The 18,067-nt window shown below is 41.9% G+C and overlaps 1 pseudogene; it reads left to right on the forward strand.

The window, feature by feature from the left end:
• Window positions 1-1,297: 1,297 nt before the first annotated feature.
• On the forward strand, window positions 1,298-16,092 carry LOC139530942 (RNA-binding protein 28-like; annotated as a pseudogene).
• Window positions 16,093-18,067: the final 1,975 nt, after the last annotated feature.

Here is an 18,067-nt window from a genome sequence, read left to right on the forward strand (position 1 = left end):
GCTTGATTACCAACAACGATGAGACAGCCTACAGGGAAGAGGTGAGGGCACTCGGAGTGTGGTGTCAGGAAAACAACCTCTCACTCAACGTCAACAAAACAATGGAGATGTTCGTGGACTTCAGGAAACAGCAGAGGGCGCATCCTCCTATCCACATCGGAGGGACAGCAGTGGAGAAGGTGGAAAGTTAAGTTCCTCAGCGCACACGACACAGACAAACTGAAATGGTCCACCCACACAGTGTGGGGAAGAAGGCACAACAGCGCCTTTTCAACCTCAGGAGGTTTTGGAGCAGTGGCTTCTTCCTTGCTGAGCGGCCTTTCAGGTTATGTCGATATAGGACTAGTTTTACTGTGGATATAGATACTTTTGTACCTGTTTCCTCCAGCATCTTCACAAAGTACCTTGCTGTTGTTCTGGGATTGATTTGCACTTTTCGCACCGAAGTACGTTCATCTCTAGGAGACAGAACGCGTCTCCTTCCTGAGCGGTATGACGGCTGCGTGATCCCATGGTGTTTATACTTGCGTACTATTGATTCCATGATGTCAAGCAAAGAGGTACTGAGTTTGAAGGTAGGCCTTGAAATACATCCACAGGTACACCTCCAATTGACTCAAATTATGTCAATTAGCCTATCCGAAGCTTCTAAAGCCATGACATTATTTTCGGGAATTTTCAAAGATGTTTAAAGGCACAGTCAACTTAGTGTATGTAAACTTCTGACTTACAGTGAAATAATCTGTATGTAAACAATTGTTGGAAAAAATACTTGTCATGCACAAAGTAGATGTCCTAACCGACTTGCCAAAACTATAGTTTAACAAGAAATTTGTGTAGTAGTTGAAAAACGAGTTTTAATTACTCCAACCTAAGTGTATGTAAACTTCTGACTTCAACTGTAGTTGTTGGGGAATTGTTAGATACTACTGCACTGTCTGTACTATAAGCACAAGCATTTCGCTACACTCGCATTAACATCTGCTAACCATTTGTATGTGACCAATAAAATGTGATTTGATTTTACTAACCGTCGTTCCGATCTGCATCACAAATAAAAGTTTAGGATGCTGCTTGTCTCCCACAACTTTGTTACTATGCCTAACAGGCGCGTGTGAGCAGTTCCCGGGAAAACACATTGCTTGTCGGATCTGTCTCCAAGTTGTGGGAGTGAATCAACATCCCAAACGTTTATTTGTGACGCAGGTCGGCGCGGCGCTCAGTCAGATTTGGTCGGCAGTCAGAACTGGCATCAACACCGGAATCACCGATGACAACTTCCGTACAATTAGAAGATGGCTGCTTTGTTGAGAAAATGTGTATTTACCATTTAGCTACTCGCGGTTACCATTCTTTCATACAGTTTTTATATTATAATAATTGTATCTATGTCTTGGAAGTGAAGATTAGAATTCGCTGGGGAGACAATAACGTTACTTTTGAAAATACCGGAAAGAAAGTTGCCAGTTAGCTCCATTTGACGTTGGTTGACTGGCTAAAAAAAGCAACAGTTATCAGACGAAACTAGCTAAAGATTAGTACATAATAAACAATGTCAGCGCTAACAATTTTCGTCCAGAGTCTGCCAGTAGATGCATCTAACGACCGCTTGGAGGAGATATTCTCTGAGATTGGACCTGTGAAGCACTGTTTTGTTGTCAAGGAAAAAGGTGAAACAGCTACTAACTTAGTTAGCTAGCTTCTTATGGCTGCAAGCCCGATATCGGGACCAATATGACAACAGCAAGTCCAAGTGCAGGGCGCCAAATTCAAAAACCAGAAATCTCATAATAAAAATTCCTCAAACATACATGTGTCTTATATAATTTTTAAGGTAATCTTGTTGTTAGTCCCACCAAAGTGTCTGATTTCAAATAGGCTTTTCAGCGAAAGCACTACAAACGATTATGTTAGGTCACCACAAAACTAAAAAATAATCATAGCCATTTTTCCCAGCTAATGATAGCTTCACAAAAAACAGAATAGAGATAAAATGAATCACTAACCTTCGATTATTTTCATCAGATGACACTCATAGGACCTCATGTTACACAAAAATGCGTGTTTTGTTTGATTCAATTCATATTTATATCAAAAAATCTGAGTTTACATTGAGGCTACAAGATTCCCTAAATGCAAAAACATCAAGTGACTTTGCATAGCCCATCGTTTCAACATGAATACTCATCATAAATATAGATGATAATACAAGTTATACACATTGAATTATAGATATACCTCTCCTTAATGCAACCGCTATGTCAGATTTAAAAAAAACTTGATTTTAAAAAACTTGAAAAATAATTGCACGCTATAATCTGAGACGGCGCTCAAATTAGCATATCACAGCTGCAAAGATAGCGTCACTATAAACAATAAAATATATTATAAATATTTCATTACCTTTGTTGGTTTCGATCAGAAAGCACAGCAGGAATCCCAGGTCCACAATAAATGTTTGTTTTGTTCGAAAAAATCCGTTATTTATGTCCAATTGTTAGCGCGTTTGGTAAACATATCCAAATGCTAATTCTGGTCAGCTTCATATCGGACAAAAACTTGATAAGTGTGCTGGGAAGCTGTGGTTAGCCTTGAGCGAGAACAGTGTGCTTTCTATGCAGGTGCAAATGGCTCAAACAATGTTACAGAGCTGTCTGACCTCAGTCTCTGGGGTGTGGGAGCGTAATCTACACAGCAACAGCGCCGGACACCAAGGAGCGCCAAGAGGCTGGGACCAGCCTGAGCGCCGGCGATAGGCTGAGCAAGTTTAAACCACGCTCAGCCTCTACTGTGATAGGCCAACAGACGGGTTGGAACTACGTCTATCACAGTATAAGAACAGCTGTTTACTTACATCCTGCCAGTTCTCTGTTCTGCCCTGTGAGGTGATACAGAGAACCCGTATATACGAAAATTGCATTTACCATTTATCGCTTGAGTTTAATAAAAATACTTAAAGTATATTCGGTGACTCTGAATCATATTTTGTCCTGATACCAGATTTGAATTGACGCAAATCCCTTATAAGACCATGTCCTGCTTTGTAATAATATTAAAGAATATGTGTGAAAAAACAACTCTGACACATTGTCCCTACAGGAGAAGACAAATGTCGGGGGTTTGGATATGTCACCTACTCCATGGAGGAGGATGCACAGCGCGCGGTTAGAGAGGTGAAAGACTATGATGGACAGAAGATCAACGTGTCGGTGGCCAAGAAGAAGGGAACAACCGGTATAAAAAAAAAACTGTGTATGCTTAGCTGTTATTTAGCTAGATGCCTTCCTTACATTTTTTATGGTGAAATTAGAGGATCAAACATTTGTGGTCTTGTCTTCTACACAGCTACAGGACCAAAATAACCAGTTTTACAAAAAGAACATACATCTCAAGGAGCTTTAAAGAAAAACCGAAGGAAAGCAAGACTGATCATCAGGAATCTCAGTTTCAAGGTTTGACACACACACACACAGACACAGACAGACACTAGTGATGCGGGGGCCAGCTTTTCACCTGCCCGCAATTGCTAACAACCCATCCACAACTGCCTGACACTGTGATACAGTTACAATCTGAGGTCTGCACCCAGGGGTGGATTTAGGCATAGGCGACATGGGCAGCTGCCCAGGATGGCATGAGGCGCCTGCACAAAAACAATATATATATATTCCAAATGGTGACATTTGCGCGATCGATTTTCTATCGCTCATTTGCACGTCATGTCAATGATATCATGTCACCGTGTGGGACTGTAGGTCAATTAACTTTGTCGGAGTTGGTGCCCTGATTCTAGGTTGTGAGCTAGAGAGTGGGGGAATCTATCAAATAGTGCACCTCTAACTTTGTACGGTACTAATGCATTTAGTAATGCAATTCATTTCTATTTGTCTTTGTTTCTACTTTTTGATATTTGAGTCTTTTTGTGTATATTTTTATGTTTATATCGTTTTTTAAATGTTATGATAAAAAAAAAAAAGTGTTTTCCAAATGTCTGAATAAAATTACAATTAGTGCAGAATTGTGTTTTTTTTTGGGGGGGGGGTTGCCCAGAGAGCCATACAAGCTAGAACCACCACTGCCTGCACCTAACTATAACCTGCAAATATAGAAAATGCGCTGCACAGTCAGAGATGGCCAAATTCATTTTTGATGGCATTTTTTTAGATAAGCTTATGTTTTTGCTTATCGTTTCCAACATTTTAGGCTTAGTCAACTTGTCTATAATTAGATACATGCAGCTTCTCTTCTGTCATTACTTCGTCCCCTAGAACACTAAATAAACCCTTGCTCACCAGAATGTCATAAATTTATATAATCTATAGTTTTTTTCTTTCCTCTTTCATCTCTGCTTCTCTCCCGCAGCAAAGATGTTTATGGACCAGGGAGAAAATGCAATAAAAATAAGCTGTACAAGTTATTCTATGCTAAATTCCCAAATGGCATCAGTGACCGGTTTTAAGGAAGTTAGTAGCTGTTAAAACGACCCAACATGTTTTTGATAAGATTACAGTTTGACTCGGATGCATATTTGATGATGCTGATGAAGATGACGCCTTTTCCAGATGGTCCCTAACCGCTCATTTATTATCTCTAGATGCTGAAAGAAAGATCATATTTCCTCACTCCTGATCCAGAGTAAAAATGTTACATTTGGTGTATAATTTTACTGCAAGAAATGCTTAATTCTGAGTTAATATTATTTTAGACATTGTGAGAGGTTGAATTTGTATAGCGCTTCGAAATCATCATACATTCTTCCTCTTTTTACCACTTAATTGAATCTTTCCCAATCATTAGTATACTGTTCTGGCCCTCCCTTCTATTTATTTTCAACTCTCCATTTCGCAGCTTTTCTCTTATTGAATGAAACGCTGCCCTTGTTGCCTCAGTGGATCATCGTTAACTTTTTCTGCTCAAGTTCCCCAAAGCGTTTCGCATTTGGTGTGTATTTGGTGCACGCTACAGTTAGGCTTGAAGTTTAGGCTTAGGCTACGTACCAACAGCAGATAAAAAATTATGAAAGATTAACCTAAATGTAGCCCATAGATATGATTGCACAATAATTATACTAAGTGTACAAACCATTAGGAACACCTGCTCTTTCCATGACACAGATTTGACCAGGTGAAAGCTGTGGTCCCTTATTGATGTCACTTGTTAAATCCATTTCAATCACTGTAGATGAAAGGGAGGAGAAAGGTTCAAGAAGGATGTTTAAGCCTTGAGACAATTGAGACATGTATTGTGTGTGCCATTCAGAGGGTGAATGGGCAAGACAAAATATTTAAGTGCTTTTAAACGGGGTATGGTAGTAGGTGCCAACCGCACTGGTTTGAGTGTGTCAAGAACTGCAACGCTGCTGGGTTTTTCACACTCAACAGTTTCCCGTGTGTATCAAGAATGGTCCACCACCCAAAGGACATCCAGCCAACTTGACACAACTGTGGGAAGCATTGGAATCAACATGGGCCAGCATTCCTGTGGAATGCTTTCGAAACCTTGTGGAGTCCATGTCCCAATTAATTGAGGCTGTTCTGAGGGCAAAAGGGGTGAAACTCAATATTAGGAAGTTGTTCCTATTGTCTTGTTCACTGTGTACATTTATGGATTTTTAATGCATTGTTTTCTCTTTATTCAACCCGCCCGCCTCCCACCCGCCCTTCAGCCACACAATATTTAATTGCCCTAAACCTGCCCACTCCGCTGATATAACCCCAGGGATTGTGGGTTACAAGTCAACCCTTGCATAACTAATACACACAGACAAACAATCTTTCCCTTTGGCCTCCCCTTTGTGCGAGGATGCTTTGTCTGCAGTTAGTTGTTAATGTTTGTCTTGTGTTCCCACAGTGCTCTGAGGATGATCTGAAGCTTTGCCAAGTTTGGGACAGTTCTGGAGGCTAACATCCCCCTTAATCCAGGTACAGACTTCAACTTGAGAGAATCACCACCCAACCACACTAAGCACTGTTGAGCCTTTGTGGATTTAGTTGTGCAAAGACAACTACAGACTAGAGTCAGTAACATGTTTTCTATCTGGTGTCTGACTATTCCTCACTCTGTTTACCTTCCCGTGTGTATTTCATCAGATGGATAGATGCGGGGCTTTGCGTTTGTCCAGTTTAAGAACGTCTTGGAGGCAGGAAAGGCCTTGAACGCAATACACCTAAAGGAGATCAAAGGTGAGACACCTTAACCCGGTGTGTGTGTTAGGAATTGAAAACCTGGTCAAGGTGTGGAGAACTGCTAGATGAAAAGTATAAGGGGAACAACTTCTTAATTATAAGTTGAATTGACAGAGACAGACATATGTATATGTGAAGACAGATATGTTCCTCTCAGAGGTTTGCAGCAAATCTCTCAGGGCTGATCTAAATACTCTAGCCATATCTGTTTGTTGTTTCACGCTTCCGTGCCCGGTGCCAAAACATTTGATCAAGGTGGAGACCTTGGGGTTGAATAGACTATACACTTGAAACATCTTAATCATTTAAGGCCACCTATGGTTATGGCTCAGGGGCCCAGATACCATTTACTGAGGCCTGCTTTACGGTGACCTCTGGCCTGGGAGAGGGTACCCAGAGGCCAAATCTCAATAGGGAATAATCATCAGAAAATAGCATTCTTAACAGTGTGTGTGAGACCTTTTTCTGCCCTGTGAATATCTCTGATAAAGATGGGGCACATCTCAATAGTCTACTGTGGCTTCATCAGCTGCAATCAAGTCATTCTGTCCTTTACAGGAAGGCAGGTAGCTGTTGATTGGGCTGTGGCTAAAGACAAGTTTGTCGCTACTCAGCCAGGAGCTAAGAAAGAGGAAAAGGTCACAGCAGAGAAACCGGCACCTGAAAGTGACTCTGAAGAGGAGGAGGAAGAAGTAGAAGATAACAAGTATGAGCTTTTGCTGTCTTTTTAATCTCTTTCTGCATGTCCTCAGTTTGAGATGGGCTGTAAAGATGTAGACCTTGACATGGATGTAATTAAGAAATAAGGCATGAGAACCTAGGGATTATCGTGTGAATAACTGCCGACTAAGGGCTGTTCGAAGACTCAACACAGCTCGGGGGGTCAGGGCAAACAGCCCAAAGGAGGGTGTTATTCACTATCATTCCTGTTTTAGAAAATGGTTACCAACATATATTTTTAAAGATGAATTACATGTTTTCATAAATGAAAATGAGCAAATTTGTTTCATTTCGTCCTTCCACCAGACGATTTAGTCCTGGCAAAAGCCAGTTGTTAATTCTGAGATTCCGAAGTAGCTAGCCAAACAAGCTTTGTCTATTCCAAACATTCTAAGCAAAATAGGTTGCCATGCAGGCTAGCTACTTCTTCTTTGCTAGCTAGCCAACTAAAGCTAACACACAATCAAATCAAGCAGCTGAAATGACAACAGACATTTGTTTTATGTTTCTTTCTATTTCCAGTTCTTTTGATATATCCATTAAAATGATCCTGATAAATGTATTCGTCTGGCTCAGAGATTGTCAGTCATGTTTATTCTCTCCTATGGAAGGGTGGAGATTGCCCCAAAAAACTGTAACGTTTTTGCACATGTCAGAAAAGCAAGCAGCAAGATTTAGACAAACCCCAACTGTTGCAAACCAAATGCTAGCCTAGTAGAATGAGTTAATAATGTGTCAACTTTTTTCCAGGGTAGATTAAGTTTATAAATTGCCTGGCTGGGCTGTAGGACAGTGAATCTGCATTGATAATTCAAATTGAACTGTTAACAGGCAGTTTACCAATTAGGATCCAAACAACCCATTTTATGTCTAAATTGGTCTTCTTTGGCCAGTCTTTGGTTCTGAGGACTGGAGTATTGCAGCCAGGATATTGTTGAAGTGTTGTGTTTAATAGTTATTCTTTCTACGAAGTCAGCTCTAAGTCAGCTCAGCATCCAGACACCCCGTCAGAGGAGGAGGGTGTTGAGGAGAATGACGATGCAGAGTCTCAGGAGGCAGATGACGATGACAAAAGTGATCTTGGGTCTGATGAAGATGACGATGAAGATGATGACAGTGAGGATTCTGGTATGAAACGGTTGTCTTTTCTCTTGATGAAATATCAGTCAGTATGTTCCAGGTTGCCCTCTGTTTGAACCCCTCCAACGCTCTGGCTCTCGCTCTCTCTGGCTCTCGCTCTCTCTGGCTCTCGCTCTCTCTGGCTCTCGCTCTCTCTGGCTCTCGCTCTCTCTGGCTCTGGCTCGCTCTGGCTCTCTCTGGCTCGCTCTGGCTCTCTCTGGCTCTGGCTCTCTCTGGCTCTGGCTCTCTCTGTCTCTGTCTTTGGCTCTCTCTGGCTCTCTCTGGCTCTGCCTCGCTCTGGCTCTCTCTGGCTCTGGCTCTCTCTGGCTCTTGCTGGCTCTGGCTCTCTCTGTCTCTGGCTCTCTCTGTCTCTGTCTTTGGCTCTCTCTGGCTCGCTCTGGCTCTCTCTGGCTCTGGCTCTCTCTGGCTCTGGCTCTGGCTCTCTCTGTCTCTGTCTTTGGCTCTCTCTGGCTCTCTCTGGCTCTGCCTCGCTCTCGCTCTCTCTGGCTCTGGCTCTCGCTCTGGCTCCTGCTCTGGCTCTGGCGCTGGCTCTCTCTGGCGCTGGCTCTCTCTGGCGCTGTATCTCTCTGTCGATCATGCAGCCAAGAGAAAGCCCCTCCCATCAGACGTCAATGAGGGAAAAACCATCTTTATCAGGAACCTGTCGTTTGATACGGAGGAGGAGGGCTTGGAGGAGGTGTTACTGCCGTATGGAGAACTGAAGTACCTCCAGATCTGCCTACACCCTGACACTGAACACTCTAAAGGTATAGTCCTGGCTCCAACACAACCTCACTCTCTCTCTAGCTCTGTCCCCTGCCCAAACTTAAACAATGACATGAAGTGATGCCAGTCAGATAGTAGATGTCTACATGTTAACATTGAATCATGACTGTGTTGGTTGGTAATGGTTGTTGACTGTGCTCTGTTGTCTGGTCAGGTATTGCCTTTGCTCAGTTCAAGTCTAAAGAAGCAGCAGAGAAATGCATTGCTGCCGCGGAGGACGAGTCAGAGGTGAGACGGAATAGGATAAATTACTCATGTATTCTTCAGGTACATCGCTTCTGATGAGCTCTGAGTTGCTGTAATGTATGTTTGGGGGTAACATGTTTGTCTGTCTTAGAGCGGGGGTATCCGTGTGAATGGTAGGAAGCTGAACATCGTAGTGGCGGTAAGCAGAGAGGATTCCGTCAAACTGAAGGACAAGAAGGTCAAAACACATACAGGGACCAGGAACCTCTACCTGGCTAAAGAGGGATGTAAGTTACACCTCCTTTCTCCTCCCTTTTCCTCTCCTCTCCCCAACCCTCCATCGCATACCTCTTTCTCTCAGTGATACTGGCAGGAACTAAGGCAGCTGAGGGTGTTCCAGCATAATATAATCAATAATTTTGCTCTTAACCATCTTACATATAAAACCTTATTTGTTCATGAAGCATTGTGAATAACTCACCACAGGTTAATGACAAGGGTGTGCTTGAAAGGATGCACATAACTCTGCAATAATTCCAACCACAGTCTGTGCATGTATTTAGTTTTCATGCTAGTGAGGGCCGAGAATCCAATTTCACATAGGTACGTGGTTGCAAAAGGGCATCAGTGTCTAAACAGCGAGATTTGCCAAGGCAGGATACTCTGAGCGCAGCCCGATCCAGAAATCTGGCAGTGGCTTCTGATTACATTTTCACAGAACCGCTTGTTGCAATTTCGATGAGGCTCTCTTCAGGGATGCAAACTAGTCACCTTTCGGCAAAATTCGCTGTTTTGAATCCAAAATAGGTGACCTACGTGATTCGTGTAGATCTGATGAGAAAGGTTTTGGAGGGAGGGGGGGGGCTTTGGATCAGACTACTGGCTGTAAGCGAACAAGTGATGCGCGTTTGGAGCAATACTGGCTGTATCCAAGGCTCAGCCAATCGTAACAGCAGAATGCAGGATGAGACTAAAGAGAGAAGAGACCAAACTGCCAATTACAGCACCAGCGCGTGCTCTGGAAAGACAGCAGAGAGTAGAAAGGCAGTTTTCCATTTACATCAGCTCGTCTCCTGAACGATAACGAAGAGGTAGGTGAGAAGCCTGACCACGGAGAAAGGGGTGAGAAGGTGATGAAGCATACTTCATGAGCTGTAACCGAAAAACAACTGGCATTTGGAAGGTTTGAGGTGAGGGAGAAAGTGTGGTGGAACAAGTATTGTTAGCATTTTAAGTAATGTTATCTTGCTAGCAGGATCAAATTCTCCATTAGCTAAGTTAACCAGAGAAACCTATAGAGGTGAAAGGAACAGCACACACTTTCCCTCTTTCTCACTTTTTCAGTACAGTGGATAAAGATAGGTATGCCATGTGTACTCTGCCTGAAAGAGATCAATTATGCCAACAAAAGGGCCTCATACTCTGCTGCTGGCACATGGTACATTTTCTGCCTGTGGACATCTGTTCTACAATGTAGTAACCTCCAGTGTAGCCCAAAGATATTGTTTTGTTGAACTTGACAGTACCACGTGTGTGAGTGAGGGGGGATTATTACATTTTTTTACTTGGTGAACGTTATTTTTGCACACATGTAGCCTTGTGCACTTGATCGATGTCTACTATAGTGGCCTCTATAATAGAGCAAAAATAGAATGGCTGTTTGTTTCATTCTATTCCTACTTTAGAAGATTTTTTCCCCCAAGTGCAATATTTAGATGTGTGTGTGGTCACACGCGTTCTATTATAAAGGCTGTCATGGTATCAAGCATTCTATTATAAAGGCTGTCATGGCTAACTGCAATATTAGTGTATTGTTTTTTTCTCAAGACTTGAGTGTCATTTGCAGTAAAGTCTAGGCAACATTTTTTTTTTTTAGCTGTGAGTTGGGTTCACATTAACCAATTTTTATTTTACACCCACAGACTGAGCATGTAGATCATATTCTTTGTTGTTTAATTAGTTAAAACTTGCATTTTCCCCTAGCAGGGATTTTTAGCATGTTTCAGTGCAACAAAAAAGTGTCACCTTTTGGGCCCTCACCAGTTTGCATCCCTGTCTCTTGTTCAGATATCGGTAGGTGGACTGGAGGCAGGGCATGAAAGGGATAACAAATCCAGTTGTTTGTGTGATCTGTTTCAGGAAAGTACCTGCGTAATTTCGCACCCAACTCACTCAGATGCTTCGCTATATCACATTTGACATTGTCCATAAGCTTGAGTTCATTTGCACATAAAAAATAATACGATGATGGAAAGACCTGTGCTGTCCTTGTTAATGCAGACAGGGAAGTGCTCCAACTTCTTAATTATAGTCTCAATTTTGTCCCGCACATTGAATATAGTTGCGGAGAGTCCCTGTAATCCTAGATTCAGATCATTCAGGCGAGAAAAAACATCACCCAGATAGGCCAGTCGTGTGAAACTCGTCAAAGTGCAAGTGGTCAGACAAGTGAAAATTATGGTTAGTTAAGAGAACTTTAAGCTCGTCTCTCAATTAACATTTTTTTTTGTCAATACTTTGCCCCTTGATAACCAGCGTACTTCTGTATGTTGTAAAAGCGTTACATGGTCGCTGCCCATATCATTGCATAGTGCAGAAAATACACGAGAGTTCAGGGGCCTTGCTTTAACAAAGTTACCATTTTACCTGTAGTGTCCAAAACGTCTTTCAAGCTGTCAGGCATTCCCTTGGCAGCAAGAGCCTCTCGGTGGATGCTGCAGTGTACCCAAGTGTCGTCGGGAGCAACTGCTTGCACGCGTGTTACCACTCTACTATGTTTTCCTGTCATGGCTTTTGCACCATCAGTACAGATACCAACATGAGCAGCAGCAACGTTTGGCTTCATACGGACCATTAGTGGAATTCCCACGAGAGGGTAACAGTTAATGTGATTGGATGTTAATTATTTGACTAGGCTACCTGTATTTGACATTGTGTTGTTATTTCGCTGAACACTAGATGGTTTTATTTTATTTTTGGCAGTGAAACGAGGCTACTTAGGCGAGAGAAAAAAACTCACCCAAATGTATAGCCCCGTTGGAAAATATATATTGACTGTTTGAAAATGTGAAGGAAAAAAACAATATTTTTACACAATCTTTAAAAAAAATGAATCACATTTTTATTTGGCATACCCCAATGGCATTGCAACCCAGTTTTGGAATACCTGCTCTGGGTGAACTATTAGTGACCACCAGGTAGCACTACAGTGCCTTCAGAAAGTATTCACACCCCCTTAACTTTTTGTTCTAATGGTTTCTTCTTCCTCCTCTTCTTCAAAGTCACTTTCAGGTGCCACATTTTTTTGTTTTACAGCCTGAGTTCAAAATGTATTAAATTGACCCACCCATAATGTCAGTGTAATTATGTTTTTAGAAATGTTTACAAATTAATAAAACATGTAAAAGCTGAAAAGTCTTGTCAATAAATATTCAACCCCTTTGTTATGGCAAGCCTAAATAAGTTCAGGAGTAAACATCTGCTTAACAAGTCACATAATAAGTTGCATGGCCTCACTGTGTGCAATAAGTTTTTAACATAATTTTTGAATGACTACCTCATCTCTGTATCCCACATATAAAATGATCTGTAAGGTCCCTCAGAAGAGCAGTGAATTTCAAACAGATTGAACCAGGAAGATCAGGGAGGTTTTCCAATGCCTCACAAAGAAGGGCACCTATTGGTAGATGGGTAAAAAAAATGATAAAGCAGACATTGAATATCCCTTTGAGCATGGTGAAGTTATTACACTTTGGATGTTGTATCAATACACCCAGTCACTAAGATACATGCGTCCTTCCTACCTCAGTTGCTGGAGAAGAAGGAACCCGCTCAGGGATTTCACCATGAGGCCAATGGTGACTTAAAACAGAGTTTAATGGCTGTGATAGGAGAAAACTGAGGATGTATCAACAAAAAGAATGAACACTGTACAGAACAAAAATATTCCAAAACATGCAGCCTGTTTACAACAAGGTACTAAAGTAATACTGCATAGCAAAAGTGTTATGTTTGGGGGCAAATCCAAAACAACACATTACTGAGTACCATTTTCCATATTTTCAAGCATAGTGGTGGCTGAATCATGTTATGGGTATGATTTGTAATCGTTAAGGACTGGGGAGTTTTTCAGGATGAAAAGAAACGGAATGGAGCTAAGCACAGGAAAAATCCTAGATGAAAACTTGGTTCAGTCTGCTTTCCACTAAACACTGGCAGATTAATTCACCTTTCAACAGGACAAAAACCTAAAACACAAGGCCAAATCTACACTGGCCTTGTTTACCAAAAAGACAGTGAATGTTCTTGAGTGGCCGAGTTACAGTTTTGACTTAAATCTGCTTAAAAATCTATGGATGTCTAGCAATGCTCAACAACCAATTTGACAGAATTTTTAAAAGAATAATGGGCAAATATTGCACAATGCAGGTGTGGAAAGCTCTTCAAGATTTACCCAGAAAGACTCACAACTGTAATCGCTGCCAAAGGTGATTCTAACATGTACTGACTCAGTTTTTTTTTTTTTTTATACAAATGTTACAATTTTTCTTTCTCTTTGACATTTCAGTATTTTGTGTAGATTGTTGATGAAAAAAATGACATTAAATGTGGGAAAAGTAAAGGGGTGTGAATACTTTCTGAAGGCACTGTATTGTCCTATAAAGCTGCCCTGTCCATGTTGAATGGCCTTTAATTTCTCTTTACAACCTCTTTCCACAATTGTCTCTTTGTTTACCATTTGCTTCTCTCCCCCTTTCTTTTCCTCACCATCTCTATCTGTATGCCCCCTCTCTCTCTCGCTATCTCTCTTTCCAGTGCAGGGTGATGTATGATAAGAAGCCAGAGCGGGGTCAGGTGTTAGGCCGGTCGCTAGGTTACGGCTTTGTTCAGTTCCAAGATCATGAACACGCTCTGAAGACACTACGACACCTCAACAATAACCCTGACATCTACGGAAACACCAAGGTGTGTTTGTGTGGCACTGTGTCTTTGTTGATATATCTGTGTGTGTATGCATGTCCTCAACCTTGTACTCGACAGAGTGCAGCTGTGTTTGAGAGGGTGAATGGCAGGTTATGTTTCAGGATGTTGTCTTTGGCTCTCAGTAGCTGATAACAATATTGCGTCTGGACTCAAACATCCTAGTCATCAATATTTATTGTTCCTGAGGAATGTAAAGAGAATGTTGAATTGCACGTACACACATTTGGTTTGGCAACCTACAGCATCTGATCAATATTGACGGTCTTGCTAAATGATGAGAATGTGTTATTGAGAAGACTCTTCACTTTTTTTTTTTCTTGAGTGATTTACTTTGTCTGTCTACAGAGACCCATTGTTGAGTTCTCTCTTGAAGATGGGAGGAAGCTGAAGATGAAAGAAATGCGACAACAACAAGTCAAGGTGTGTCTTCTCTGATGTTTATGTTGGTGTGTGCTGATGGTTAAGATCAAGAGTAACACATTTTCCTGTCTCCATGGTTTCCAGGAGCGTTTTAAGGGGCGTGGCCCTATGGGAAGAGGGAAGATGCAGCCGCAGTCAGGAGGCCGGCTTGGGCCTCAGAAGGGTGTGTCTAAACCCCAGAGTAACATGGTAACAAAGGAGGGGTCAGCGAAGACCCAGACACAGTCGGCACCATCCGGTCAGGGCAGAAAGGATGGAGGTATGACGCTCTACATTTCTGCCCTAACCCTGAATATAACACACACACAGCTGGAACTGCAAATGTTTGTCATTTTTAACATTTCCCTCGTTTTCTGTGTTCTTTTTGCTTTTTGGTTGTCGCTGATATTTCCTTCCATTTCTTTCTCTCTCGTCTAGTACCTCCCCCCCAGCCACAGGCCAAGGCTCAGACCCAGCAACAGGCCCAGAAGCAGGGCCGGCAGTACTCAGGCTTCCAGACCACCTCAGTTCTAGAACACGTAGAACTGGAGGATGGAAAGAAACAAAGGAAGGTTCTATCCCTGCCCTCCCACCGTGGCCCAAAGATAAGGTAATACACACTCACACTCACACTCACACATACACACAGTACCTATCACATTGTAACCCATACTACATGGTATAATTTTGGTCCTGCAGGGCGCGTGATAAGGGGAAGCCTGCTCAGCCTAAGATGCCCAGGATCGGTTCCAGCAGGAGAGAGCGACAGGGAGGAACGTCACTGGAGAAACTTACACAGGTATGCACACAAACATTACCCATGTCTGCATGTCGTGGCCCCAAGATCATGTAGTACATTCGACTGTCTTCATTGGTTTTCCAGAGTACTAAAGGGGCCAAGAGGCGGTTTAGGAGCCGAGAGGATGACCGCTTTGACAATCTGGTTGAAGAATACAAGAGGAAACTGATGGGCGGCAACAAGACTGCAACCATCAAGAAGAACAAGTGGTTCAACAGTTAAGTGTGTGAGATGCCATTTTTTGGCATAACCAAAGAAACCTTTCCTTATGTTGGTTTCGACATCATTTACATTTTGAAACAAAGATTTATGATGGTTGAAATGTTGGTGTAACATTCACCCATGAACTGTGTAGAATAGAGTCCAGCATATTACTGTCCATGTATGTCTGTGTCCTCATGTTATACACAACTTGTGGTGTGCCATCACAGTGGTAAAAGGTGGGGTGTCCGAGTAGTCACTTCCTGAATTAACTCTGACAGAGGTGTGAAGCAGTGTTAAAAAACAAAACAATGTGTGGGTTTGTTTAGTACGACAAACATGTTCAGAACAGATGCTGATGTTTTACTCTACTTTGCTTTATGTTCATGTTAACTATTGGTGAATAACAATGTAAAGAATATCAGAGATTTGAGAAATGTAAATGACTGACATTTTTATTAAAGAACTTGCAAAGACGGAGACAGTTTTAGTTTCTCTATATTTCATATGTTAAGTGATCATCTGTGATATAAGAAAATGTTAATGTATCGATACATTTTGGAAACACCCACACAATGTTCATGTGTAATGTTTGATATACATGTACATCTTCACCCCATGTACCTCTCCCACCCACCCATTTCTGGACATGTTGATGTACTCTGTGTAAAGGTATTGGTGTGTTCAATAAATGGTCATCTTTGATCAAGGTAATGTTCTACCTTAGACCAGTTTCTAGAGTTTGGGAAATGTTGGATAGTAGAAACACTGTCACACCCACACTGTTGATGGCATATTTGGTAATGTTTGCTGACCCTGTTCTTCTCACCCACGTACTGGCCTAGTCAAGGGGAAATTCCGACCCACGTTAAGTGCCTGTAAATGGAAGGTAATTCACTTGTTTATGTACTTTTCTCTGTATTCTTTAACTTAAAGGAAAACAACACCTAAAAAATATATTTAGCTATTTTTTTCATTAGGCCATTGTTGACATAGACCCAAAATGTTTTGCTTGTCAGCAATCAAGTTTAAGATGCACTATATATACAAAAGTATGTTGACATCCCTTAAACATTTGTGGATTTGACTATTTCAGCCACATCTTTGCTGACAGGTGTATAAAATCAAGAACACCGCCATGCAATCTCCATAGACAAACACTGGCATTAGAATGGCCTTACTGAAGAGCTCAGTGACTTCCAATGTGGCACAGTCATAGGATGCCACCTTTACAACAAGTCAGAATACAAAATCATCCCGTGTGAAGCAAAACACAGGATCATTTGATGCATCATACAGGGATGATTCCTGTATTTTGAAAGTTACGTATCTTGAATACATGACAGATCCATTTGGCCATTCGAACAACAGTGCGCTAAAATTCTGTGTTCAGCTTAGCAGCTAGCTAGCCAAGCAGAGAGGTAGCTAGTTATTTTTGCTTTACATAGATAGCCTGGCTTGCTGATATTTAGGCCAAGTCAAAAAGTGTACCCTGTTTCAGGTGCATGTATTTCACGACACTCGTTGGTTACAACAAGTGGCAACTTTGTTTCATCATGGAATTGTAGAGGCACAGTTACCGTGGAAACATTCAACGGCATGTCTTGTGTTCTAGATCTGAATGCCCGTTTTTAGTCAGCTGTTGTACAACAAACATTATACAACTGGCTAGTTTTAACTTTTCATGTCAACTGTTATTTCTGAACTGGCCTTCATTACCTGACGTCTAAACTCTAAAAAATATATTTAAACAGATATGACTATTGTAACGACCCTGGGTTTATAAGCGCGGAAATCGACTCTGCTGCACGAGCATGCTTTTGCGGCACAGTCGATAGCGCGCCGGGCCTCGGGTTAGAAGGTCGAGGGTTTGAGACCTGCTCCCTGCTGTTTCATTACACTGGTGTCAGAAGTGACACCGGACCTTGCATCCACGACAGTGCGTGTGCTTGGCCGGTGAGCGCGTTCCTGTAAAACGTAGAGTCGCAAGCTAGCGTGAGGACGCGCTCTTTGAAAGGAGGGAGTAGTGTAACGACCCTGGGTTTATAACCGCGGATATCGACTCTGCCGTTCGAGCATGCCTCGGGCTAGAAGGTCGAGGGTTCGAGACCTGCTCCCTGCTGTTTCATTACACTATTTTTCTGTCATGACAGGAATTAATCGACATCAATGCCTGGCAAGCCTGTGTTTCTAGCCCAACCATTATCGAGTATTGGCGCAGAATCAGATCGTTAAGCACAGACTTCATCAAAGTACTTTTGACATGTCTGTTCCATCATTGTTTCCCTTAGCTGGCCAAGAATAAAGTTTTAGCTATCGAATAAAAAATTAGACCTAGCCCAAAATACATGTCTTGCGTGTATGAGACTGTAACATGACATTATATTGAATGGTTGGACACATTCAATCTGCCTAATAACCTCCTTGTCCAATGATTAAACAAATCATTGGGGAGCCTGATTGGTGTTACTTTTTCCCCAGCCCCAGATAACAGACTTGACTCCAATAATCAACTTATCATGGTCTTCAGTTTAGAATGCAATTAGTTTAATCAGATGTGATTAGTTATAGGGCTGGGGGAAAGTGTGATACCAATCAGGCACCAGAGAACAGGAGTTGCCATTCCTGATCTATGTCTACATCTGAGCTCGAGACATTCCAGAATCAATTGCTCATGTTCACAATTTGC

This window comes from Salvelinus alpinus, chromosome 9 (assembly GCF_045679555.1).
Source record: "Salvelinus alpinus chromosome 9, SLU_Salpinus.1, whole genome shotgun sequence".
Taxonomy (NCBI): Eukaryota; Metazoa; Chordata; class Actinopteri; order Salmoniformes; family Salmonidae; genus Salvelinus; species Salvelinus alpinus.